The following is a 26,914-nucleotide window of genomic DNA, read 5'->3' on the forward strand; positions in this document are numbered from 1 at the left end:
CTCATCTTTCTCGTTTATCAGTTCCATGTCACAAAAATCAATAACTTCTCGCAATGGAATGGAAATTTGCCACTGTGGATTTAATGCGCCACTGACTATATCATGGTCATCTGCAAACCCAGGTCGTCGATTTTATGGTTGTAAATTGGTAAGTCGATCGTATTGTTTTTGTTAGACCCTTGAATTTCTTAATAAAAAAATCTGTTTTTAATTTTTTTGGCCGCATTTCTTTTTGAATTTTATAGTGTCGAGGTGGCTGCAAATATTTCAAATGGCATGATGATGAAATGTTTGACCAAGCTAAGAGGGTTATACGGGGTCTGTTGAAGAGAGTCGAAAGAACTGAGAAAACAGTTGTGCGGTTAAAGTGGTTATTTGTTGTGGTGGTGGTGCTGTTTCTATGGATTTGGCTTTGGTGATGCTGGTGGTTTGAAGAACAATGTAGTATTTTTATGATATGCTTTTGCTAATAGTGTTGTAGTTGCTGCTATTAGTTCAAGAAAAATGTAATATGTTGGAAGCAGGTACTAGGAATTTGGTCTTTTGTTAATGTACACTATCTTGTTATGAATAAAATGGAAATGACCAATTTTTAATGTAAATTTAAGTTCAGCTGCACTTCCATAATGTGTTATGAATGAAATGCAAATTCATATTCATGAATTGAAAACATAACTGCCTAAACATTCCATTGCATAATGTGATGGACTAGCATTACATCCAAGCTCAAAAATAGAGCATTGTTTTGGTCTATAAATTACAAAAAACAGAGCATTATTTTCCCAAACATATAACTGCCCAAACTAGTAAACTCTAATAGAGCATAACTGCCCAAACAAAAAACTGGTAGTGACATCTTAGATAACATAAATAAAAACTGGTCTGCTTCACAGTGTAGATGCAGCTGAACTTGTTTGACTTGAAGAACCTTTTTTCCTTGCTGCACTCATTTGCTGAAGTTGTGACCTTGTCACTGCATTTCTTCTTTTAAACTTCAATCCGGAGGGCTTAAATCCAATGTCTATGTTAGTTGCAGATATATCCTTGAATGTCCCAGCTGATATGACTCTCTCATATGATATACCAGGCTGTAAAATATAATGAATTAGTAAAAAATAGAACAATTCCAGCCCACAAAACTGCATTATAATAAACTATACACCCTTACATTCAGGATAGCAGTTCCAGTCATAGTGTTAGTGAAAATCCCAAAACCAGTATGCCTTGGCCTTTTATGTCCAATGGTTGTTGCATTAGCCGAACCTCCTCCTAGTGTAGTTCCTCTTCCTTTTCCCCTACCTAGTCCATGGCCTCTTCCTCTTCCCCTTCCTCTACCAAGCCCAGTTGATTGGTTGTTGCTTTGTCTTTTGACAATACTTGTATCCTCACATATAAAGGATGGATTGCTTTGTAGAGATGGTATTTTCTGAGATGATCTTGGTGGAGGTGGTGGCATATTTTGACTTTGTTGAGTAGCACTTCTTGGAACATGCTGACAGAAGTAAAAGAAAAGAATATCAGAATTGCAAAAAAAGAATGTAAAAGACAGAATTACAAATATCAGAATTTACCCCTTTCCTGCATCCAGATTTGTTGTGTCCTGTTTGTTGGCAGTTTGAACAAGTCATCTTTAACCCTTTCTTTGATAGTTTACTATGCTTTTTTCTTGGTTCATCCTTGGCTTTTCTCCTACATCTCTTTGGTCTACCTGGCATAGGTTTAGGTTCCGCAGGCTCTAAAGATGGATTTGTTGAATCCGACCACATCTTCATGTTGGGAATTGGTTGAATGAAATGCTGGTAAGCTTTAAGGAAAGTTTCCTTCCTATACCAGTGGAAAACATAATCATATGAGTCCATTTCTCTATCATAGAATGCACATACTGCATGTTGACATGGAATACCCCTTAATATCCATGATCTACAAGTACATGTCATGGTCCTAAAATCAACAATGAATCTGTACACACCTTCATCAACTTCAAACCCATGTTCTGCATTCCACGTAACCTTACACCTCCTAGAAAGGGCTTTGTTCTCTTCCAGTATCATCCTAGCCATTGGTGCAATGTCAGTAACCCAAGTCTCAGCAAACTTCCTCATTTTAATGATCCTATTCATGATTTTATGTCTAATTTCTTCCAACATAGTTATAACAGACTTGTGCCTAGGACCTACTATCCAAGAATTGAATGTTTCACACATGTTATTCTCAATGACATCACACTTTGAATCTTCTCTAAAGTATGCCCTACACCAATACTCTTTATCATACTTCAACAAGTCTTCACATATCTTATAACCAAGCTTATTCATTGCTTCCAGTTCTTCCTTGAATTTTACTTCATAAGATGCTTTGGCACATCTCCAGAATTGTTTCCTCCTTTCTTCACCTCTCCGGTTCTTGGATCGGTTAGACCAAATGTGTCTAGCACACATTTTGTGTTCTACCATTGGTAGTAATTCCCTTATAGTTGGTACTAGTCCCTACAAAAAATAGTAATAACTGTTAGTAGACAGTATATATAAAGTAGGAAAAAGAAAAATTAAAAGTTGATTGTAACTTTACCTTTTGCATATCTGATATAACAGTTAAGCCAACACCATCTCCCAACTGTAAATCTGCAATCAAATATGTGATGAACCAGCTCCAGGAGTGTTTTGTCTCTTGATCAACTACAGCCCATGCAATAGGAAAGATTTGATTGTTCTCATTTCTACCAACTGCAACAAGTAATTCACCCTTGCAGATTCCCTTTAGAAAACAGCCATCAAATCCTATAATCCTTCTGCACCCCTCTAACCATCCTCTTTTCAAAGCATCTAAACATAGATAGAAATAGACAAACAGATTCTTGCCAGGAATAGTCTCACAATCTGTTTTGATCCAGCATGAACTCCCAGGATTTGTTTGCTTAATAATATCAGCATAATCAGCAAGTCTGTTAAATTCCATCCTCCAGTCACCCATGAATTGACTTATCACCCTACACTTAGCCCTGTAACAAACAGTCCTTCCAACATACAAACCTAACTTATCCCTGACCAAATCCTGAATCTCCCACAACTTAATATTTGGCTGGGAAATAATCCTATCTTTATACTTATTGGCAATGAACTTAGAAGTACATAATTTGTTCTTATTTTTGGTGTTGCACTTATGAGCTGGATGGTACTTCTTCACAGTAAAGTCACATGAATCTCCATAATTGCTTGCATACAATTCCCACTTACACTTGGCTCCTTTACACTTAACTCTAACCCTATCCTTTTCATTAGGCCTAATTGTTAGTTGCACTTTGTTCTCCACAGCATATGAGGCTACTGCTTTTCTAAACTCTACAGCATTTTCAAATACCATACCAAGCTCAAAAATAGCAAGGTAACAGTCAGGGTCAAACCTTACCTTTTTACTTCTCCTTCTAGGAGGTAAGTCAATACCGCTTTCAGCTAAAATATCTAACTCATCTGTGCTATCATCACTTCCAATATCAGAACTGGTGTAGTAGTCTTCATCCCCTCCTAATTTTCCAGCAAACCTGTCCTCCTTAGATGGTCTGCCAATATCCTCAAAGTCTTTATCTATTTCAGCTTCTCCCAGAATAATCTCTTTAGTTGGAGTAGGTTTCTTTCTTTGTTTTTTCTGTTTTTTCTTCTTTCTTCTTTTATGCCTTAATGAAGTGAGCTCTTCATTCACATCACTATCATCTTCATTAGTAATATTATCTAATTCAGACTCACTACTTGATAGATTTGATGCCAAACTAGCATCTATGTTTGTTGTTTCTTCAGCCCCTTGTAAATTCTCACCTGCAACCCCAACATAAGCTAGATCTTCCTCAGGCATAGATGTGTTATCTGCAGCACTTTCTTGGACATTTATATCCTCTGGAACAGTAGATGTTTCCCTAGCCTCTTTATTTAATGTATTTTCACTTGGTTCAACAACTTCTGGCCCACATAAAAGGCCACATGGGACAATCTCATCAAGCAACACAAGCTCATTAAATACATGCTTAATATACAAATCTAAATGATCAAGATGATTAAGGTGACAAACTATATTATACAGTTGTTCATCATTTTCAATCAAGACAAAGTCATTAGATTTAGGATTAATTAAATAAAAACCATCTACCTCAGCATAGCCCATATCCTTTGTGTAGGATAGAAGCTCAAAAAGAGAAGTGGTCCTTGTCTATCATGTGACCATCCTCACCCCTCTCTCCTACATATCTCGGGACAGGATCCTTGACAATATGTCCACCATGGTAAAAATCGACAAGAATATATTCGTCTGCAGACATGTCTAGACCCTCGAAACTTCAGTCACGGCCAACTCCAATCACGACCAACTCCAGTTACGACCAACTCCACTCACTATATCAGATATAGATAATCTTTTACCGGGGGTAATATTTATCCATAGCGGGGTACCGAAAGGATAAGCTCATTGTACCAAATATAGATAATCTTCTACTGGTGTGATGTTTATCCATAACGGGATACTGAAAGGATAAACTCATTGTACCAGATATAGATAATCTTCTACCGGGGGTGATGTTTATCTATAATGGGGTACCGAAAGGATAAGCTTCTTCAGGAGACTTATTTCCAATAGAGTATTAAATAGATAAACATATTTACGGCGGAGTCTCATATAGATAAGCTTCTTCATGAAGCTTATTTACAACAGAGTACTAAATGAACATCCATATATAATATATTTATAACACTCCCTCTTGGATATTCATTAAAAGATAATGTGCCTCATTAAAACCTTACTAGGAAAAACCCCGTGGGAAAAAATCCTAGTGAAGGAAAAAGAGTACACATATTTAGTAATACGCATAACTAGTTGTTTTATTAAAAACCCTATAAGGAAAACCCTGTGGGAAAAATCTTAGTAGGGGAAAAAGAGTAAAGCGCATATATTACTCCCCCTAATAAAAATCCTGTTTCAAATATTTGAGTCTCCGCATTCCAATCTTGTATACCATCTTCTCAAAAGTTGAAGTTGACAAAGATTTAGTGAATAAATCTGCCGGATTGTCACTTGAACGGATTTGTTGCATATCAATGTCATTATTTTTCTGAAGATCATGTGTGTAGAATAATTTTGGTGAAATATGCTTTGTTCTATCTCCTTTTATAAATCCCCCTTTTAATTGGGCTATGCATGCAGCATTGTCTTCGTATAAAATTGTGGATCTTTTATCACATTCCAAATCACATTTTCCTTGAATAAAATGAATCACTGACCTCAACCATATGCATTCCCTACTTGATTCATGAATAGTTATTATGAAAGTAGATTGCTTTATTGAGCGCAATGATATGATAGTACCTCCACATGTAAACACGTACCCGGTTTGAGATCGAGCTTTATGTAGATCAGATAAATAACCTACACTTACATAACCAACAAGATCTGCACTACCTTTGTTAGAATAAAATAAACTCATATCAAGTGTTCCTTTTAAATATTGCGATATATGCTTAATCCCGTTCCAATGTCTCTGTGTAGGAGAAGAGCTATATCTTGCCAGTAAATTAATAGAAAATGCTATGTCAGGCCTTGTAGCATTAGCAAGATACATAAGTGCACCAATTGCACTAAGATAAGGTATTTCGAGACCAAGGAGTTCCTCATCCTCTTCTGGAGGTCGGAACAAATCTTTTTCACTTCAAGTGATCGAACAACCATTGATGTACTCAATGGGTGCGCTTTGTCCATGTAAAATCGTTTTAAGACCCTTTCTGTATAGGCAGATTGATGGATAAAGATCCCGTATGCTAAATGTTTAATTTGTAGACCAAGACAAAATTTTGTCTTTCCAAGATCTTTCATCTCAAATTCTTTCTTAAGATATTTAATTGCTTTTTGGAGCTCTTCTCGAGTTCCAACAAGATTTATGTCACCAACATAAACAACAAGTATAACAAATTCTGATGCCATTTTCTTTATAAAAGTACATGGACAAATAACATCATTTATGTAACCTTCTTTCATCAAATATGGAATGAGGCGATTATATCACATGCGCCCAGATTGATTTAAACCGTACAAAGATCTTTGTAATCTGATTGAGTACATTTCACGATACTTTGAACTATATGCTTCAGGCATTATAAATCCTTCAGGGATCTTCATATAGACTTAATCAAATGAGTCATATAAGTTATGACTTGCATTTAGATGGCATGGCATCTTCAGGTGTCTGGACTACAAGTCCGATCCTCACAATCTCTTACAATATTGTGAACTATATTGTATCAAATATATCATTGACGATCATTTTGTATCGGTTCCTAAGCGACATAACTTGTTGAGATCTCATCACTTTCTTTATTTTCAGGTACCTGAACTTCTTCTGGAGTTTCATGAAATGTTATGTCGTGGGCTCTTCTAGAGCTCATTCCTCCTCATTATGATCATTTTGATCATTTGCTCCTATTATTTTTTAAGGATTGTTACCTTTGGAACCGATCGGTTTACTACGCTTCATGCGTGCAGTAAACTTTATCCTTCAGGGACTTTAATTTTAATAGGAGCATTTGCAGCTGAAATATGATATTTAATTTTGGATCAACAAATGCTTCTGGCATTTGACTTAAATTATCTTCTAAGTGAGGATCATATTAATGATAATTCGATTCATATAACATATTTTTCAGCTGTTTATTCCATCCCCCAAATGTTAAAAAACTAACACATATCACCAATCTTCTTTGGAAAACCTATCTTTGTGCATTGTGGTAGAGAAATTAATCATATACCACATATCAAAATTTATTAGATAGTAAAAATATTTAGTTTCTGATCCTAAACCAATTGTGAGGGAATGACTTATCATATTTTGTTGGTCTGATGCATACAAGTGTTGTTGTATGCAATTTAGAAAATTTTAGACCAACACATGAGGTTTTGTTCTCATAAGCAATAGTTTAATCATTAATAGAAGGTATTCAATGATAAACTAGCTTGGATATAAACCAGCATCATCAAGATGAACTATCTTGATTTTATAATCTGAAAATTATGCCCTTATTGAGAAAAGCAATTTCAAATGCCAAACTGCAGGTTGACAATAAATACACATGTAACCATCTCATATATGCATCTATAAGTGGTTTATATGATAGGTGAATGGGCCCATATTCACCTTTTATATATTCCAGAATTCAGGGGTCTTAGTCCCAACTTTAGCTGGTATAATCAATTTATTATGAGAACAAGCAACACAAGAGAATTCTTGAAGAATCTTCTAGTTCTTCAGTATATGCTTATCTGAATTCTCAAATAGCTCATTTAAAAATGGAAAATGAAAACTTCAAGTTTATCATGGCATGCGCTATCTTTTAGTAAACTTCTGGTTTACAATGGCACAAACTTTTGCATTAGTAAACTTCTGATTTACTGCGGCTACTTTTGTATAAGTAAATTTCTGATTTACTGTAGCTGCTTTTGCATTAGTAAACTTCTGGTTTACTATGATACATGATGTAGTACAAATTGAATAATAAGGCGATACATGATATAGTACAAATTGAAGAATAAGGTGGGTCACTTCTCACATACATATTATTTTACCCCCTATGATTGTGGAAAAATAAAGATTTCCAATCTTCCAATCATTTGTAGTCTCATTATGATAGCCAACTTCAGGTTTACTACAACATATGTTTTGACCATAATCACATAATATGAATGACATATTTTTATATAAGCTCTTCGAGAGCCTTCGTTTATTATCCACAATCTAATATTTATCGGACACTATTGGTGTCATGTGTCTTCTAGACAAAAAGCTAGCTCTTCAGGAGTTGTTGATACATTTTGTACTATCAAATATTTCTCACACACTTCTAGTATCATGAGAGAATTTTTTTTCAAAATGATATAAACAAAATAAATATGATAGTAAACATTATTATCAAAGCATAATTTTTATTTATGTATAATAATTAGATAACCATACTATCTACTATAAACAAAAAAATTAAAATATTTACATTTCTACAGATTCATTACCGATCATATGACTTGTTTCTCTTTCCGGGAGTGTAAAGTAATCAGCTACACCCAAATGCATGAAGTCTAAATTATCTTCAGAAATAAAATTTGCTTTAGCATTTTTCTCTGTCTTCTTCAGGGAGGTTTGATACAGCTCAACCAGTTTCTTTGGCGTACGACATGTACGTGACCAGTGCCCTTTTCCTCCACATCTATAGCATGCATTTTTTGCCTTTACTGCTTGCACCGCTTCATGCTTTTGTTCCTTTCTTTTCCACTGCTGGTGGTGAGGAGGGTTCTTTGGTGCATTATTATTACCATGATTAGCGTTTCTTCCCCGACCACGGCCATGACCATGACTGGGGCAACATCCTCTTCCACGCTTAGCTTGGTGGAAGTTTGTCTCATTCACTTCAGGGAATGGACAAGAACCAGTTGGTCGGCTTTCATGGTTTTTCATTAATAGCCCATTATGTTGCTCGGCTACAAGAAGATGTGAGATAAGTTCAGAATACTTTTTGAATCCCATCTCTTGATATTGCTGCTGCATGAGCATATTCGAGGCATGAAAAGTGGTGAAAGTTTTCTCCAACATATCATGTTTAGTAATATTATCACCACATAATTTCAAATGGGAAATAATTCTGAACATAGTAGAATTATATTCACTGATAGATTTAAAATCTTGTAGCCTTAGATGAGTCCAATCATAATGTGCCTGTGGAAGAACGACCATATTCAGATGGTCATATCTATCTTTTAAATTATTCCACAGTATGACTGGATCTTTAATAGTGAGATATTCCATTTTCAAGCCTTCATCAAGGTGATGGCGTAGGAATAATGCTTGATTTGTGTCCTTGATGGTGTTTGCCAGACCCATCGCATCAAGATAATTTTTAGCATCAAGCACCCAAGACATGTAGCTTTTGCCCGATATATCTAGGGTTACAAATTCAAGTTTAGAAAGATTTGACATTATTTAGAAAAAAAAACTTCGTACCTCTGATACTTTCAAAGTATTTGCTCGAGATGGCAGAGCCTCGTACTGATAACGTGTAATAAAATAAAGACGGTAAAGTAAAGACAAGTATAGAGAGAAACTGATATATTATTCAAACTTCAATCTAATATTTATCGGACACTATTGGTGTCATGTGTCTTCTAGACAAAAAGCTAGCTCTTCAGGAGTTGTTGATACATTTTGTACTATCAAATATTTCTCACACACTTCTAGTATCATGAGAGAATTTTTTTTCAAAATGATATAAACAAAATAAATATGATAGTAAACATTATTATCAAAGCATAATTTTTATTTATGTATAATAATTAGATAACCATACTATCTACTATAAACAAAAAAATTAAAATATTTACATTTCTACAGATTCATTACCGATCATATGACTTGTTTCTCTTTCCGGGAGTGTAAAGTAATCAGCTACACCCAAATGCATGAAGTCTAAATTATCTTCAGAAATAAAATTTGCTTTAGCATTTTTCTCTGTCTTCTTCAGGGAGGTTTGATACAGCTCAACCAGTTTCTTTGGCGTACGACATGTACGTGACCAGTGCCCTTTTCCTCCACATCTATAGCATGCATTTTTTGCCTTTACTGCTTGCACCGCTTCATGCTTTTGTTCCTTTCTTTTCCACTGCTGGTGGTGAGGAGGGTTCTTTGGTGCATTATTATTACCATGATTAGCGTTTCTTCCCCGACCACGGCCATGACCATGACTGGGGCAACATCCTCTTCCACGCTTAGCTTGGTGGAAGTTTGTCTCATTCACTTCAGGGAATGGACAAGAACCAGTTGGTCGGCTTTCATGGTTTTTCATTAATAGCCCATTATGTTGCTCGGCTACAAGAAGATGTGAGATAAGTTCAGAATACTTTTTGAATCCCATCTCTTGATATTGCTGCTGCATGAGCATATTCGAGGCATGAAAAGTGGTGAAAGTTTTCTCCAACATATCATGTTTAGTAATATTATCACCACATAATTTCAAATGGGAAATAATTCTGAACATAGTAGAATTATACTCACTGATAGATTTAAAATCTTGTAGCCTTAGATGAGTCCAATCATAATGTGCCTGTGGAAGAACGACCATATTCAGATGGTCATATCTATCTTTCAAATTATTCCACAGTATGACTGGATCTTTAATAGTGAGATATTCCATTTCAAGCCTTCATCAAGGTGATGGCATAGGAATATCATTGCTCTGGCACAGTCTTGGTTTGATGCTTGATTTTTGTCCTTGATGGTATCTGCCGGACCCATCGCATCAAGATGAATTTCAGCATCAAGTACCCAAGACATGTATCTTTTGCCCGATATATCCAGGGTTACAAATTCAAGTTTAGAAAGATTTGACATTATTTAGAAAAAAAAAGTTCGTACCTCTGATACTTTCAAAGTATTTGCTCGAGATGGCAGAGTCTCGTGCTAATAACGTGTTATAAAATAAAGATTGTAAAGTAAAGACAAGTATAGAGAGAAACTGATATATTATTCAAACTTCAAACTTATGTACATAATGAACTGGAATCTCCTCTATTTATAGAAGAAAGCAAGCTGATGTGTAATCTGCTTCTGCTACTGTACCAGATATAGATAATCTTCTACTAGGGGTAATGTTTATCCATAATGGAATACCGAAAGCATAAGCTCATTATACTAGATATAGATAATTTTCTACCGGGGATAATGTTTATCCATAACGGTGTACCGAAAGGATAAGCTCATTATACCAGATATAGATAATCTTCTACCGGGGTAATGTTTATCCATAGTGGGGTACCGAAAGGATAAGCTCATTATATCAGATATAGATAATCTTCTACTGGGGATAATATTTATCCATAGCGGGGTACCGAAAGGATAAGCTCATTATACCAGATATAGATAATCTTCTACCGGGTGTGATGTTTATCCATAACGGGGGTATTGAAAGGATAAGCTCATTGTACCAGGTATAGATAATCTTCTTTCGGGGGTAATGTTTATCCATAACGGGGTACCGAAAGGATAAGCTTCTTCAGGAGACTTATTTCCAATAGAGTACTAAATAGATAAACATATTCACGGTGGAGTCTCATATAGATAAACTTCTTCAGGAAACTTATTTACAACGGAGTACTAAATGAACATCCATAATATAATATATTTATACTACTTTTTTACCAAACATAAGCGGAAACATAGATTGTCCATAAAAACTTTTTTCTTTTTTTCGAAATAGTTTTTCAAAAGTGTATTTGTGGAATCTTACAAGTTTTTGGAAATTTTCGAAAATGAATTTTTCTAAAATCAAAAAATAGTTTTAACTACTTTTCAAAATTTTCAAAAAACAATTTCCCCGCTCACAAAATTGTAATAATTTTTCAAATAAAATGTATGTCCAAAAATAATTTCAAGTTCCAAACATCATTTTTCAACTTAACTCCAAATACTTCGCGACAAGGTGGGTGTGGCCCCTATTGAGGACAAGATGGGGGAAGCATGGCTTAGGTGGTTTGTTCATGTGAGGAGGAGGAGCACAGACGCCCTGGTGAGGAGGTGTGAGAGGTTGACATTGGAGGGCCTACAGAGAGGTAGAGGTAGGCCAAAGAAGAGGTGGAAAGAGGTGATTAGGCAAGACATGGCGCAACTTCAGCTGACCGAGGACATGACCCTTGATAGGAAGGTATGGAGGTTGAGGATTAGGGTAGTAGAGTTGGTAGTCTAGAATGTTCATAACAGTGGTATTGGCACGCAGTCTCGCTTTCTGTTGGTAGTAGGTTTTTATGACTAACCTTTATTTTCTTTCATTGTTGATCACCTTACAGTCTTGTCGTTTTTATTCTGCTTTTATATGGCTTTTTGGTATTGTACCTTCTTGTCTATAATTTCATTAATTTGGTGCTTATGCTTTCCTGAGCCGAGGGTCTATTGGAAACAACCCCTCTATCCTCACAAGGCAGGGGTAAGGTCTGCGTACATACTACCATCCCCAGACCCCACGGTGTGAGATAATACTGGGTATATTATTGTATTGTATTCTATTCAAGTTTTAATTGTTTATTCAAGTTTTAATTATTTAAATGTGCACTACTCTACTTTAATTTTTTGATTATAAATATTTATATTTGGTTGACTAATCTCCAACAATGAATGTTGGTATCCATAACCTCTAAGGATTCCTTATGAGATTTGGTGTCGAAATTAATCTTTCAATGAAATAATATTCATAGTCCTATTCTTTTAGTTCGTAGCATCTTTTTTCAATACAGATTATTTTTTTAATAAGGAAAGAAATTATATAAGGTATCATTTTAATCGGTTTCAAAGTCCTAAATATTAGGACTTCCAGCATAATTACAATAAGAAAAAATTTAATAAATAAAATTCTCACTACTCAAAATCCCAACCACGGAGTCATGATGGCGCCTAACATCCACTTGCTAGGCAAGCGAACGTTAGCTAAAGTGTTAACCAATTTTAACAATTTAAAAGCATAACATTGATAATTTAAAACTGAAATACACGTGATAAATGAAATCTTAATGTAGTCTAAACATATTCCAGAAATCCGGAGTCACAAGTACATGAGCGACTAGAATACTACAAATATGATCTGAAATAAAATACAATTGTCTGAAACTAGATGAACAGTAAAGAATATATGATAGAAAGGGACTTCAGGGACTGCGAACGCCGAGCAGATCTACCTCAAGTCTCTTGTAGAAGTCACATATGAGTAGTCTCCTCTACGTGCCGCTAGGACCAACACCGGGATCTACACAAGAAGTGCATAAGTGTAGTATGAGTACAACCTATCCTGTGTACTTTGTAAGTGTCGAGCCTAACCTCGATGAAGTAGTGACGAGGCTATGACAAGACACTCAGAATAAATATGTATGGGTAGTAAATAAAATACAACAGTATATAAAAAACTGATAAACTCATAAGAACGAGACCCGAAGGTCAACTAACAGAGGGCCCCAGAATAACATCCTCTCAAAATACTCATATCACAGTACCGGAATAAAACATTACTGTCACGCCCCAAACCTGGGGAGGCATGGAAGGCACCCGGTGCCATACTCGGCCCAGGCGTACCACTCTGTAACTGTGAACTCTGGATGGCTAGCCCTAAACTTAGGCCGACGAGGCCTACCTGCAAGTTGATAATACCAATCAAAGTGGACGAGGCCATATTTTGAATCATCTGAAAATAACGTCTCTCTCATCTAAGGGGTAAACATACCCAAAAGATCATATATATAACTATGTAGGATGACGAGGCCGCCATGAACATCTACAACTAACAATACCAAACTCAACATGTACACAGGACTGGCAAGGCCACAATACTGATATACAAAATATATAGGACTCGTCTACAAGTTTCTATAGATAACTGAACTAAATCATGGTCGGGACAGGGCCTCGACCTACCCATCAAACCTGTATATATAAAATGGACTCCAAAGTCTGGATCTGGTAACTCCGGGGGTAGTGGAGCTTACCAATTAGGCTGATGTTTGGCTCTATCTACTGGGAAGGTTTATCCAGCTGTCTATCAGGACCTGCAGGCATGAAATGCAGCATCCCCAGAAAATGGACGTCAGTACGAAATAATGTACCGAGTACGTAAGGTAATAGAATAATTGAAAGCTTAGACTGAACTGATAATATAATAACTGAAAGTAACTGGGAGTCAAAGATTATCTGAAGATATGCTTGCCTGCGAATATTGACTCAACTCTCTCAATATAGTAAGTAATTTGTCCGGCCCTATAAGGCTCGGTACGTATAACTGCTCTACCGTAGTAGGCTCGCTCATAGGCGCTTGACCATACTAGGCTCGGTATCTCGGCCATTCTAGGCTCGCTCATAGGCGCTCGGCCATAGTAGGCTCGGTATATAACTTACAATCTGATCAGAGGTTGCCCAATAGGGGCCTGCCCACTTATTATAGCTCGATGGTGGCAAAAATACTGTAATACTGCCCAATAGGGGCCTGCCCACCGATTATAGCTCGATGGTGATTAAAATAATGTAATACTATATATATATATATATATATATATATATATATATATATATATATATATATATATATATATATAGACCCTCTGCTCTCTTGACTGGAAGAAGACAATACTTAACTGAATATAAAGTCCCGATAAGGGAGAATACGATAATTTATGAGACTACGGTAATGTATATAAATTTAGGAATACGAACTTCTCATTATGTCTCATTATCAAATGCATGTAGTTATGAGATAATGCCAAAATGAAAGAAAGGTTTAGCCTTAACATACCTATAGCAATCTGCCCAATAACCATGCTGAACTCAACTGGTCGCACCTTAATCTACAACCACTATAATGATGCTATCATTAAGCTACGAAAAGTACAACTAACGTACAACGAACGACAAGCTAATTCTATATTAAAATGGGCAACATCTACCCTGATTTTGTTACATTTCCCACATCCTATATTGCAACAATAACCCAAACAACAACCAGTAGCTTTATGGAACACAACCAACACAATAACACGTCGAGCGGCAAGCTCGGTTCATGTCTAATAACACTATATTTTTAAGCCTTCCCCTCTTATTTATATTCAGGAAATTGTTGATAATAACAACACAATATACTCAGGTTATTCCATAAATTTTCCAGCCATAAAACGCTGCAAGAACACCTCCCAAACAATCCAACAATCAACAACATTACTAACAAGCCTTTCAATCGATATCTCACAAGTTCTAGCTTCAATAACTTAGCCGTAACTTTGATAAACTCAAATACACGTAGAGTAAGAGGTTCCTTACCTTCAAACAGATAGAACAACTCGAATTTGAGATTACTTCACAACAAAGTATCGTTCCAATGCAGCCACAAGAACAAGAAAAAGAAACTAGCAAGCACTTCAGGTTTCTCGGCAGTAGAATCACTTTGAAATACTTGAAATAATTTAGGGTTGATATGTGTAAGGCTCCGTAAAAATTTTCTAATGATTTAAGATTTTAAAGTGCGCCAATGGTATTTGGGAATAACGTATTTGGGTATTAAAGGAGACCTATGGGATAGAGCCACATCATTTTGAATTGATAATGTATGTTTAAGGTGTGTTGAAACATACTAAGGAGTTTTGTGAATGGCAAGAACTTGTGTGGAACAAGTTGGATACATTAAGTGGAAAGGATATCCCAATTCGCACAATATCCTACTTCAAATGTATGCTGCTACCAAACTATAAAGACTTAGGAGGTGATCTACCTATCAAATTAAACCCCTTTGAGTCTAGTTTCCAACTCATCAAACCGTTCATCATTTGGATATGTATACAGAAATGTATGGCCATGTTACTGGACCTGTGTCATATGCACACCCAGATGTGCGGCCGCACATATTTGAGAGTTTCTACCTTGTGTGCGCGGCCAGATGCGTGACCACTTGCCCAGGTGCACGGCCGCATATGTAGGAGCCCATTAAATAACCCCAAGGCCAGGTAGAGATGTGGGTTAAGTCATTTCTGAGTTATAACCTGATATTTTTAGAATGAAGTGAGAGTGTTCTAGAGAGAGTAAGTAGATGAAGTGTTTTGTTCATCAAGATCTTGTTCAAGCCTTGAAATCCAACAAGGAAATCTCACAAGATATTCACTCAAGAGGTAAGATTCAAACCCTTAGTCTTCAATTTTGAGTTTGGGGTAAAAGATGAGTGATTGGGAGTATGATTCTTGGGTGTAAGAGTATTAATTATACATGCGTGTACCAATAAGGTTTGTGGGAAGATTTCTAAGCTAAAATAAGTAAACGTTGTGTTGAGGAGTGAAGGAAATCTTGTAGAAGAACCTTGTAGCCAAATTTGCACACCTAGTGTTTGATAAAATGCTCAAATAATTTGAAACCATGAATATCTTCCTAATTTGTGTTCAATTTTGTTATGTCTCAAAATAGATTGAGATTGCTAGAATTTCCGGAACGTTGTGGTAATTTAAGGAAAGCTCAAAGTGAGGTATGTTGGCTAAACTTCTCTCCTAGAATTGAATCCCATGATATTCTTGTAAGTCCCGAGTTATCCATTATAAATTAACTATTCCGAATAAGCTTTGTATTGAAAGGTATATGTTCAAAATGTGTTTAGGATGCTCTTATCATATGATGTTATCCTTCAGGAATGTGTTCAAAGCATGAGTTGTGTATAAAAATGTTATGACTCCAAGTAGTATTTCAAATGAAGGCTATTATGCCAAATTGTGTAAAAAGTCTCAATGTGCTTAAGACTCTTAATTGCTCATAGGTGTACTAAAAGTCGTGATTAGAAATTCTTTGTTGTCAATAATCTATAAAGATGCTTGAAAGTGAAAGTAGTGAGTTGGGGATATAAAGTGTGGACACCGTGCCTAGAATGAAAGTTATACTTGTGGCCAATAGCGCCGATGAAATAAAATGATGTGTGAAATATTATGAAATGAGCCTTGATTCAACTGTTCCAAATTGACTCCGAAAATAGAATTATCCAAAAGCTTATGTACTCAAGTCATGTCCAAATGTGGTTGTTCTAACTAATGCTATGCTTGGTAGGTATTTCTAATATGTTTTGAGTTCATACATATTCATGAGTTGAAAATGTGTATTGCCCTTTTAGGGAAAACTATTTCAAGAGTATTCTATATGATGATGTTTATGATTATAATCCTTGAAAGTAAAGAAATGAAAGTGCGGAATATGATATACGGCCACAGTGCCATGAATGAAGAATAATATGTATAGCCAAGGGATCCAATGAAATAATGATGTTGTAAGTAGTTTAAAGAAATTGTGAAGTGATATATGGTGTGAAAGGTTATGAGATGAACGTCTTTGTGCTTATGTTTCCAATGTGTTATAAGATCCTATGCCCTCATGAGGAGAGGCTATGGTGTTCCTAAATATTTTAAATGTTCTTGATGTCCTATGATCACCCATGGCAAGTACAAGTAAGTGATGGTATGAACATGAAGTGTGGCCGTTTGCCTAAATGAGAATTATGAGGTGTTGTATGTCCCAATGGTTTCAACTATAGTTGTATGCTTCTGAAATAATGTATGTAAATGACTTCAATTTTAAGTCCCCAAGAATCATGAACTTAGCCGATGACCTTTAGATAACAAGAGAGTATATAATGTAGTGGAAGAGGGATGTCCTATGCTAAGTGACGATAAATCTTATGGATAGCGTATTTGGGCCATGCGCATTGTTATCGACTTATTGATTTACCATGCATGTTCTAATATAATGAATTGTGTTTCTCTATGATGAGCATGAACATGAAGTATTCAAATGATATGATAAATTACGACCGTAAATGTAATGACAAACTATGTCGCTATGAGTTTATATATGGTATTGTGATTGGGATTACACCTCCACCCACATATATTGGGGTGAGGCGGCAGGGCCGCTTTGTGTTGGGATTGTGGTATTGTGATATACCTCCACCCGCATATATTAGGGTGAGGCGGGTAGGGCCGCTTTGTGTTGGGATTGTGGTATTGTGATACACCTCCACCCGCATATATTTGGGTGAGGCGGTAGGGCCGCTTTGTGTTGGGATTGTGGTATTATGATACACCTCCACCCGCATATATTGGGGTGAGGCAGTAGGGCCGCTTTGTGTACGGATTATGGTATTGTGATACACCTCCACCCGCATATATTGGGGTGAGGCGGTAGTGCCGCTTTGTGTAGGGATTGTGGTATTGTGATTCACCTCCATCGCATATATTGGGGTCAGGCGGTAGGGCCGATTTGTGTAGAGATTGTGGTATCGTGATACACCTCCACTTGCATATGTTGGGGTGAGGCGGCAGGGCCGCTTTGTGTAAAGGTGGTTATAGAGGATCCCTGACTTAATATCTATAAATGATTAATGGAAGCTCTTAGTAAATTGGCTCGACGTTGATGGCTATCTAAGCCCTTTTATTGTTACCATGATTGATCATATTCATGTTGTATTTTCAAGCCCTTAAATAGGTGTATTTGTATTGTGTAAGTAAACACTGTGAACGGTCTATGAGACGCATAGGTGTATAATATGATATGTGAACACTAAGGACAGTCTACGAAATGTATATGTGTAAAATAAGAGAGGAAGGTGCCACTTTCATTGGCTTTGTTTGTACATGTTGTTACAATTACATTATATGATGTATTCCACATATAGTTCATATGGCTCAGTTGATCCTAAAAGAAGTTTAGAATGGTGCAAGTATAATAAGACTTGAAATGTGATTCTATGTGTATTTATAAAGCTATGTAACCATCATGAGAAAGAATTTATGGGCCATTGAGCCAAATGTATTCTATATGAAAGTCAAGATCTAATTATGTTATGGTAAATCATGCGTGGGTAATGATGAGAGGTTAATGTAAATTAGGCTTGCTCGACTGGGTTTACTCGGTTGAGTGCCGGTCGCGCTCTCTGAGTTCAGAGCGTGATAATATGAAACCCTCAAGAAAGTATTTTCCAGAACATATACCACTTAAAACAATCACCCACACGAGCTGGAACCACACCAAAATCAGCAACCACAAGAAGAACAAGAAACTCACTAGCACAATGGGATTTCTAGCGTTTGATTCATGTTTTTATCTTTGGTTTTCACTCTAGAATCATGGAGACTGCTTTGAGAGTGTTTTGGGAGATTATAGGGTCTGGTTTGGTCGAAAAATGAATCCAAATGAGCCTTGCCCCGATCTTTAAAGGTTGGAGAATCATCCACCGCCTAAGTGGGTCCCAATTGAAGCATCTTGCGCAGTCTTGCAATATGAATATCTCTCTACTCCGATATCATATTGACAAACAGTTTAATGCGTTAGAAAGTAGACTCGTAGATATTCAATTTAGTAGGTTGATCATCCCGTAATTCCAAGTATATTGGGAGAAAAGCTCAGCTATATTTGACCTAATTTTTATCACATTTATGAATGTAACTTGTGATGACCTTTGCCAATTTTTGTTCGACAACTCGCTTGACTTCAAAACATAACACACGACTATCATAAGACTGAAATAACTTATAAAATAACCTCCTTATCTTGTTAAGCACCCTATTCTCACCCCAGAAGTACATGTTATAACATTCCCAACTTGTCGACTTTCGACGAAACTTATTTTCTTCAATTCGTTTAGCTTCTAAGCCTTCCAACCCTATTGGTACTTGTTATCCATGATCTTAAATATTTGTAACCTCCAAGGTAACATGATTAACTTACTTTATGTACTTTAAAAGATGACCTCATTTCTGAGCTTACATGAATTGGCATACGACGTACTCTCATGTACGAAAACATGGGGTATAACAATTACAGCTACAACATTACAACACATCATACTCCATTGCGACGCGTAACTTGATCCCAACATTCATCACAATATATGTTGCGACGTGCAACCCGATCCCATTATCACATCAATATATGTTGCAGCGTGCAACCCGATCCCATTATCAATTCATTTCAATAATGTTGCGGCGCACAATGCTTTCCCAATGTCTACTCATTAATATGAACAACTCAACACAACCAAATTCCGTAATCTCAGCACAAATGTAAATAAAGTGTATAGAACATCAAGGAACTACCATTACAAACAGAGAATAACCAATACCTCGTATTTACAAATCTCGACAAGTCATCAATACAAGAATAGCTAAAAGACTCCTACAATGGAACATAATATAATAAAGTGCACAAGTAAGTTAAGGACAATAAAGACAAGTAAAGACATGCATCACTGAAGATATACAATTAATACATGTAGGAACATATAGCAGGTAAGCAAGCATTGATTAAAGAATGAATAAACCGAAACATATAGCAACTAATTGACAAATAACAAATCAGGCATGAGTGACAAGTAAGTACATGTAGCAAATCAAAGAAAGTAACAAAATATAACATAAAATAATTAAAGATATAAAGATAAATAGCCCAACCCGCAGGCTTTAACCCATGAAAACGCATATACACTAGTCACCTCGTATATACGTCGTCCCTACATATAATTCACGTAACAAATAGATCAACAAGTCCTAATTCCCTCAAGTCAAAGTTAAATACGACACTTACCTCTTTCCGCAGTCAAATCAATAACCAACCACAACTTTTCATTTTGAACAAGCCTCCAGACCAACCGAATCTAGCCAATTATCGTTCAAACAATTCAAAGTAAGCTTTAGATACTACCCACGAATGAAAAAGGTTCGATTTTGATTATTTTTTAAAAAGTCAACAAAAGTCTACCCCGGACTCGCTTGGTCGAAATTTGAGATTCGGACCAAAACTCGATTACCCATTAACCCCGGGGCCTGGTTATGTGATTTGTTTTGAAATCCGACCCCAATTTGAGGTCTAAATCTTAAATTTATAAAATCCGTAAAATTCTACCCAAAACTCCTAATTTCTACCATAAAATTCCTAGATTTGATGTTAAAAATTCATGAAAAGTAATGGGAATAGATTGAAAACTAGTTAAAGTTGCTTACCAATGATTTTGAGAAGAAATGCTCTCAAGAAAATTGCATCTAGAGTGTTTAGGGTTGAAAAATAGAGTGAAATAATGTTACACCCCATGTTTTCGTACGTGAAAGTACGCCATAAGTAAATTGATATAAGCTCGGAAATGAGATGTTACATCCCACATTTTTTTCGTACGTTAAAGTTTCATCATAAGTTAAGCAACATAAGTTCGGGAATGAGATTATCTTGGGATTATAAGTATTATGTTATTTCAAACAAGTGATAAGTAAATTCGTGAAGGTGAGAGGGTAAGCAAATCGAAGAAATTAAATTTCGTCAAAGTTTGGCAATTTGAGATAAAATACGGTCCAAGCTATAATACCTGATATTTATGGACTAGTGCCATACAAGGTACCATATGACCATGTTAATATGATGTATAAAGTGTATTAAAAAGGAGTAGTATTTTAAGTAATTTGAGATAATTGGTTAATTATTAATTTAAGTGGGTAAGAGTAAAATTGTCTTGTCCACGTGGGACCATGACAACTAAAGGTTAGTATGACTAATTGGTATCATACGTTGGTGTCACACTTTGAGATAAGTAGTCTTTCTAAGCATTAAAGTTAAGTGGGGCTTACCAAGCAAGTCATTGAAAGAATTCATTTCGAAACTTCAAAGAAATCATTTTGAACTCCAAGGCTTTGGACGTGAGCTTATTAAGTGACGGATGACCATAGCTCATTTGAGGCTTCATAACACAGTATAGCGTGAGAATTTTCATCTTCAACAAATCAACAAAATCTCATAAGCATCATCAAGAATTCAAATGAGAATTCTTAGTATCTTAGCAACGTGAGATTTTGTGATTTTAAGGGAGTACAGTGCAATATTTCTTAAAGAATAATATACGAATTTTTCCCTACTCCATGTATGTTAAGGCTAAGCTCTTCCTTCATTTTGCATGATCTCGTAATTACACAAGTTTGATAACGAGGTATAAAGAAAATAATTATGTCCCAGAATTTACCTATATTTTTCCTAGTCTTGTAAGTACAATATTCAATTGAGTATTTCCTTCTTCCAGTCAAGAGAGTAGAGAGTCTATATATACACAGTATTGCAGTATTTTCATTACCATCGAGCTATAATCGATGGGCAGGCCCTTATTGGGCAACCTCTGATTAGATGGTAAGTTATATACCGAGCCTGCTGTAGCCGAGCGCCTATGAGCGAGCCCAGTTGGCCGAGATACAGAGCCTAGTATGGCTGAGCGCCTATGAGAGAGCCTACTACGACAGAGCAGTTATATATATACCGAGACTTATAAGGACGTATAGCTATTTTACTTACTATATTGAGAGAGTTGAGTCAGTATCAGCAGGTAAGCATATCTTCAGATTATCATTGACTTCTAGTTGCTTTCAGTTATTATATTATTAGTTCAGTTTCAGCTTTCAGTATAGTGCCTTACATACTCGGTACATTATTTCGTACTGACGTTCCTTTTCTGGGGGCGCTGCATTTCATGCGTGCAGGTTCAGACAGACAGACAGGTAGACCTCCTTATTAGGTGTTGCCCAAGTTCAGCTTGATCGGTAATCTCCTTACCCTTCGGAGTTGCCGGGTCTAGAGCTTTGTGTGTGTGTGTGTGTGTGTGTGTATATATATATATATATATATATATATATATATATATATATATATATATATATATATATATATATATGTTATGAGTAGGTCAGAGCCTTGTTCCGATCATAGCATATCCATCAGTAGAGGTTTGTAGACATATCCTGTCAGTTAATGCAGTATGTTGGGCTTGTAGGTCTTTTATGTACATTTTGTTGGATTGTCAGCTGTAGTAGTTATGACGGCCTTCTCTGCCCAGCTTTTTATTGATATTTAGTCAGTATTCGCAATTGTCTTGCAATGTGGCCCATGACCAAAGTATGACATTATATGTTCAGAGTCCCTTAGCGGCAAGTTGGTTCGCGAGGATAGGTGAGGCACCGAGTTCCAGTCTCGCCCCCAGGTTCGGGGCGTGACAAAAGTGGTATCAGAGCAGTTCTGTCCTAGGGAGTCTACAAGCTGTGTCTAGTAGAGTCTTGTTTGTGGGTGTGTCGTGCACCACACTTATAAGCAGGAGGCTACAGGGCATTTAGGACTGTCATTCTTTCTTCTTGCTCTAGATCGTGTGGTAGAGCTCATTTATAAGAATTCAAACTCCTAGCTTTTATTTTATCCGTAATATGACGATACCTCCAGTTGGTAAGAGATTGAATGCGGATATGGAAGAGTTGAGTCAGAGGAACTCGATTTTTCATGATGCTTATGATGAGGAAATGTAAGGTCTTCAGTAGATAATGTGTGTACTAAGACGTGTAAGCTTCTTGATAAGGAGCCTTAAGACAAGGATATCTATCCACCCCTATGGTGAAAGGCAATCAAAGATTCAAAAGATAGTACAAGTCTCAATAAGTAAAAGAAGCAAGGTGAAGAAAGGTACGAGGCGCCCAGTTAATGAAGACTATCATTATTTACCATTCAGGACGGGAGATATAAGCATTTTGAGTTACCTTCAACGGTAGTAGAGGTATGTACAAATGGCCACACCCATCTCATTTATGTCCTATGGAAGTTAACAAAAGTACTATAACAGAAGGACGAATATCAGGATCTGGCTGGGGTTAGAGTGACCCAAAATGGGGGATGGAATGTTTGCGTTAGTTGACATTTCCGAAGGATAGTGCAAATATGCTAATAGATTTCCTTGTGAGGCACCCAGATGGTGCACTCTAAAATAGTATGGTTAGATATGAGTATTACAAAGATAGGCACTGGAAGCCTTGAAAGAGATAACTATTATCTTAGTATGGCTCCCGTCCCTAGTAGAGAGAGAATGTTAAGTGTTACATAGTCTATAATCGAGGGAAGGAAAAGATGAGAGGTGCCAGCCTTGGAGACAACAATAGAGTATAGGTCATAAGGTTGTATCCTCATTTCGAGAAATAAGTTCGTGACTCCAACGCGATTGTCAGGAGGAAAAGTTAGACCTCAAAGTAATAGAAATCAGTATGGGCTGGTGAACAAGTTAAGCTAAACATGAATTAGGGACTGAGTAATTTGATAATGATCGGCATTATGAGAATTTCAGATTTGCATTCCAGCGATAATAGAATGGACAACAGAAGAAGATTCATAAGAAATTCAGAGAAAGGTCATTCAAGAAGACGCTTCCCTAAAGCAAGCAATGTGAGCAAAGTTAAGCTTAAGGGATTGTATGTACCAGTTATACTAAGTGTCACCCTCACGAGTACGGGAAGTTGCTATCCTTGGTACAGAAGGATCACCACAAAGCGAGTAAGGGTCATCAATGATGTGAGAAGATGCCAAAGATAAAGAGGTAAAACATCAATAGGTAGATCGTCGTAGCACTAAATATTAAGCACTCCTCTAAAGGGGGGAATATGGAGTGATGTGGCATTAAGTTAGAATTAAGTGTTTATAGTAATTATGGAACGGTAAAGGAAGAATGCGATAAAATAAAAAAGGGTTGCGATTGCACTTATTCAAAGCCTACAGATATGCTACGATTCCAGAACATTATTCAAACATGGCGTCAAGGAGAGGAAGTAAGGGTTCCTGCCCGAGATGTTATTGATGAATAAGGAGCCAGTGCGAGAGGTAAGTTAAGACAAAGGAAATAACCCAAGAAAGATTACGCGGAATATTGACATGAGAATGGGCTAATGACTAGGTAGCAGTTGATTCAGGAAGAGCCTAGTTATGGCTAGACAAGAGGTTACAGACAAATCAGCAGATCATACAAGATAAACATAGTGAACCCCAACATGGAGAATTCAGTCTCGCAGATATGATATCAGGACCCTTGGGAAATATTCAGATAGGAGTCGGGGTAGTTAAGGGTATCGTATGAATGTTACGGGAATAAAAGAGAGTGCTACTGGGAAGACAGTCAAAATATTAGTTCAGAGGCAACCCTACAAGCACAAGGGCGTGGAGATAAGTAACTACGAATAATTATAGGCAAGGAAGGACATCAAAAGGTCCGTAATAAGCTCACAGCTTTACAAGAGTCAGAGGATCCTCCCTAAATACTACAATGAAAGACTAGCTGAGAAAGTAAGGAAGAAGGCTTCAACCTAAGCTCAGTGACCTAAGGAGGGAATGGTCTTATAACAATAGTCTCACAACAACATTGTATGCACTCCATAAGAAAATGGCACCTACCATGGCTAATGAACGGGAAGTAAAATCAGAAGTGATAACCAAGATCATATGAGTTGTATGGAATTCCAATATGCGTGGGCACTAAGATAAGCTAAGTATGCGCGCAACAAGGAGGCAGAAAGACTAGGAAAAGTAATTACCTACGTTTAAAGAAAGTTGAGAAGGAACGGAAGGAATTATTCAATTAATGGTCCAGAGTTGGTTACATTATGAACACACTTAAGAGTTCAGAGTATTATCCATGCAGCATATATATTGACAATCATATAGCCGTAGAAGATATGATGCGAGGTTTTAAGGTAAGTAAGGTAAATATGAACAACGTACGAGATACTCAAAGGCAGAAGATCGTGAATAGTCCGTACTTCGGATAGAAGGTTAGAAGTGTTGGGATTCAGTATCCAGGAATGATAGCGGCGGCGTCAGTGGCGTACCTTCCAGCCTATGGTTTCTAAGTACCGAAAGATTTAGCCAAGAGAGTGAAGAGGAGTTATAGACGGTGTGATGTCTCACTTGATGTTCTAGAATAACATAAGGAAATCTATGGTGCAAGCAAGTTGAAATAAGGTTGTGAATAGTATAAGCAGGTATAGGTCGCAAGCTAAAGTATGGTAGAGAGACAAGGTTTTAGGAAGACAGGAGTAAGGATAAGAAAAGGTGAGTAAAAAGGTGACGAGAATGGATAAGTCCTCGAGATTAAGCCCATGAAACCAAGAAGAACTGATGGTTTCTCTAAGTTATACAAAGCTCAGTATAGCCTGAATGAACTCAAAAGAGTCTAAGACTAATGGCATTTAGAAGAAATGGAATGCTGCCCTGGTAGTAGAATGAGGGTGTAATTGTGATGGATAAAGGATGATGTTTGGGCCTTCGATGGAGTAATGACTTGAAGAGGATTTCATGAATTATACAGGATTAAAATACCCATGTAAGGTGAGTCATATTGGGATGCTATAAAATACGGTTATGGAAGTATAGTATCGCCCCTAGGTGGATCAATCTAATTACTCCAGATGTCCCTGATGAGACGTGAGCCCTAGCGGCAGTGTTACATAAGAGATCAAGTCATCAGTGGTAGATGATAGATCAATATTAAGGTGAATCAACAGTGGACAGACAAAAGTCACAAGGTATGAGGTGAGATTAGGCTGTCATTCTTAAGATGAACAAGTAATGAGGAGGCATTAAAGGACTTAGATTTATACATATGGGATAAGTAACGAAAGTAACCTGGAGTTCGGTAGCAGACCTTAGTAACAATGAATCGAAGTAAGAGTTATGATATAATAAGACCTACCTAGATGCAGTAAAGTCGTACGAATGGATAAGCGGATCTATGAAATAAGGTATAGCAATATTCGTAAGTTTGACAAAGTACCGAGCGAAGAACTTCAGTATACCTACAGATGCCTAGAGGGACATTTTATGAAGCTCTATATATATATTTGCAAGGTGAGGCCTAAAGATTGGCTAAAAGCTGGATGAAAGAGGAGAGAAGAATCACATAGGCGCACATACAAGGAAAAAGTCGTACACAAGCTGCATGACAGAAGATAGCAAGAGTTACGAGATTGGATGAATCCCGACCACAAACCGTGGTGCGAGAAAGAGGCCTAAAGGGGGGAATGCCCTGGCCTTTGAAATTATTCAAAGAACAGTTGCCTAAATGGCAAGAAGAGTATTAAAGTATTCGCAAGAGCTATGGGTTATGTGAATGATAAATGCATCAGTCAACATTCAAGGACGAATGTTCCAAAGGGGGGAATAATGTTACACCCCATGTTTTCGTACGTGAAAGTACGCCATAAGTAAATTGATATAAGCTCGGAAATTAGATATTACATCCTGCATTTTTGATACGTTAAAGTTTCATCGTAAATTAAGCAACATAAGTTCGGGAATGAGATTATCTTGGGATTATAAGTATTATGTTATTTCAAACAAGTGATAAGTAAATTCGTGAAGGTGAGAGGGTAAGCAAATCGAAGAAATTAAATTTTGTCGAAGTTTGGCAATTTAGGATAAAATACGGTCCGAGATATAATACCAGGTATTTATGGACTAGTGCCATACAAGGTACCATATGACCATGTTAATATGATGTATAAAGTGTATTAAAAAGGAGTA

This window comes from Nicotiana tabacum, chromosome 23, assembly GCF_000715075.1.
Source record: "Nicotiana tabacum cultivar K326 chromosome 23, ASM71507v2, whole genome shotgun sequence".
Lineage (NCBI taxonomy): Eukaryota > Viridiplantae > Streptophyta > Magnoliopsida > Solanales > Solanaceae > Nicotiana > Nicotiana tabacum.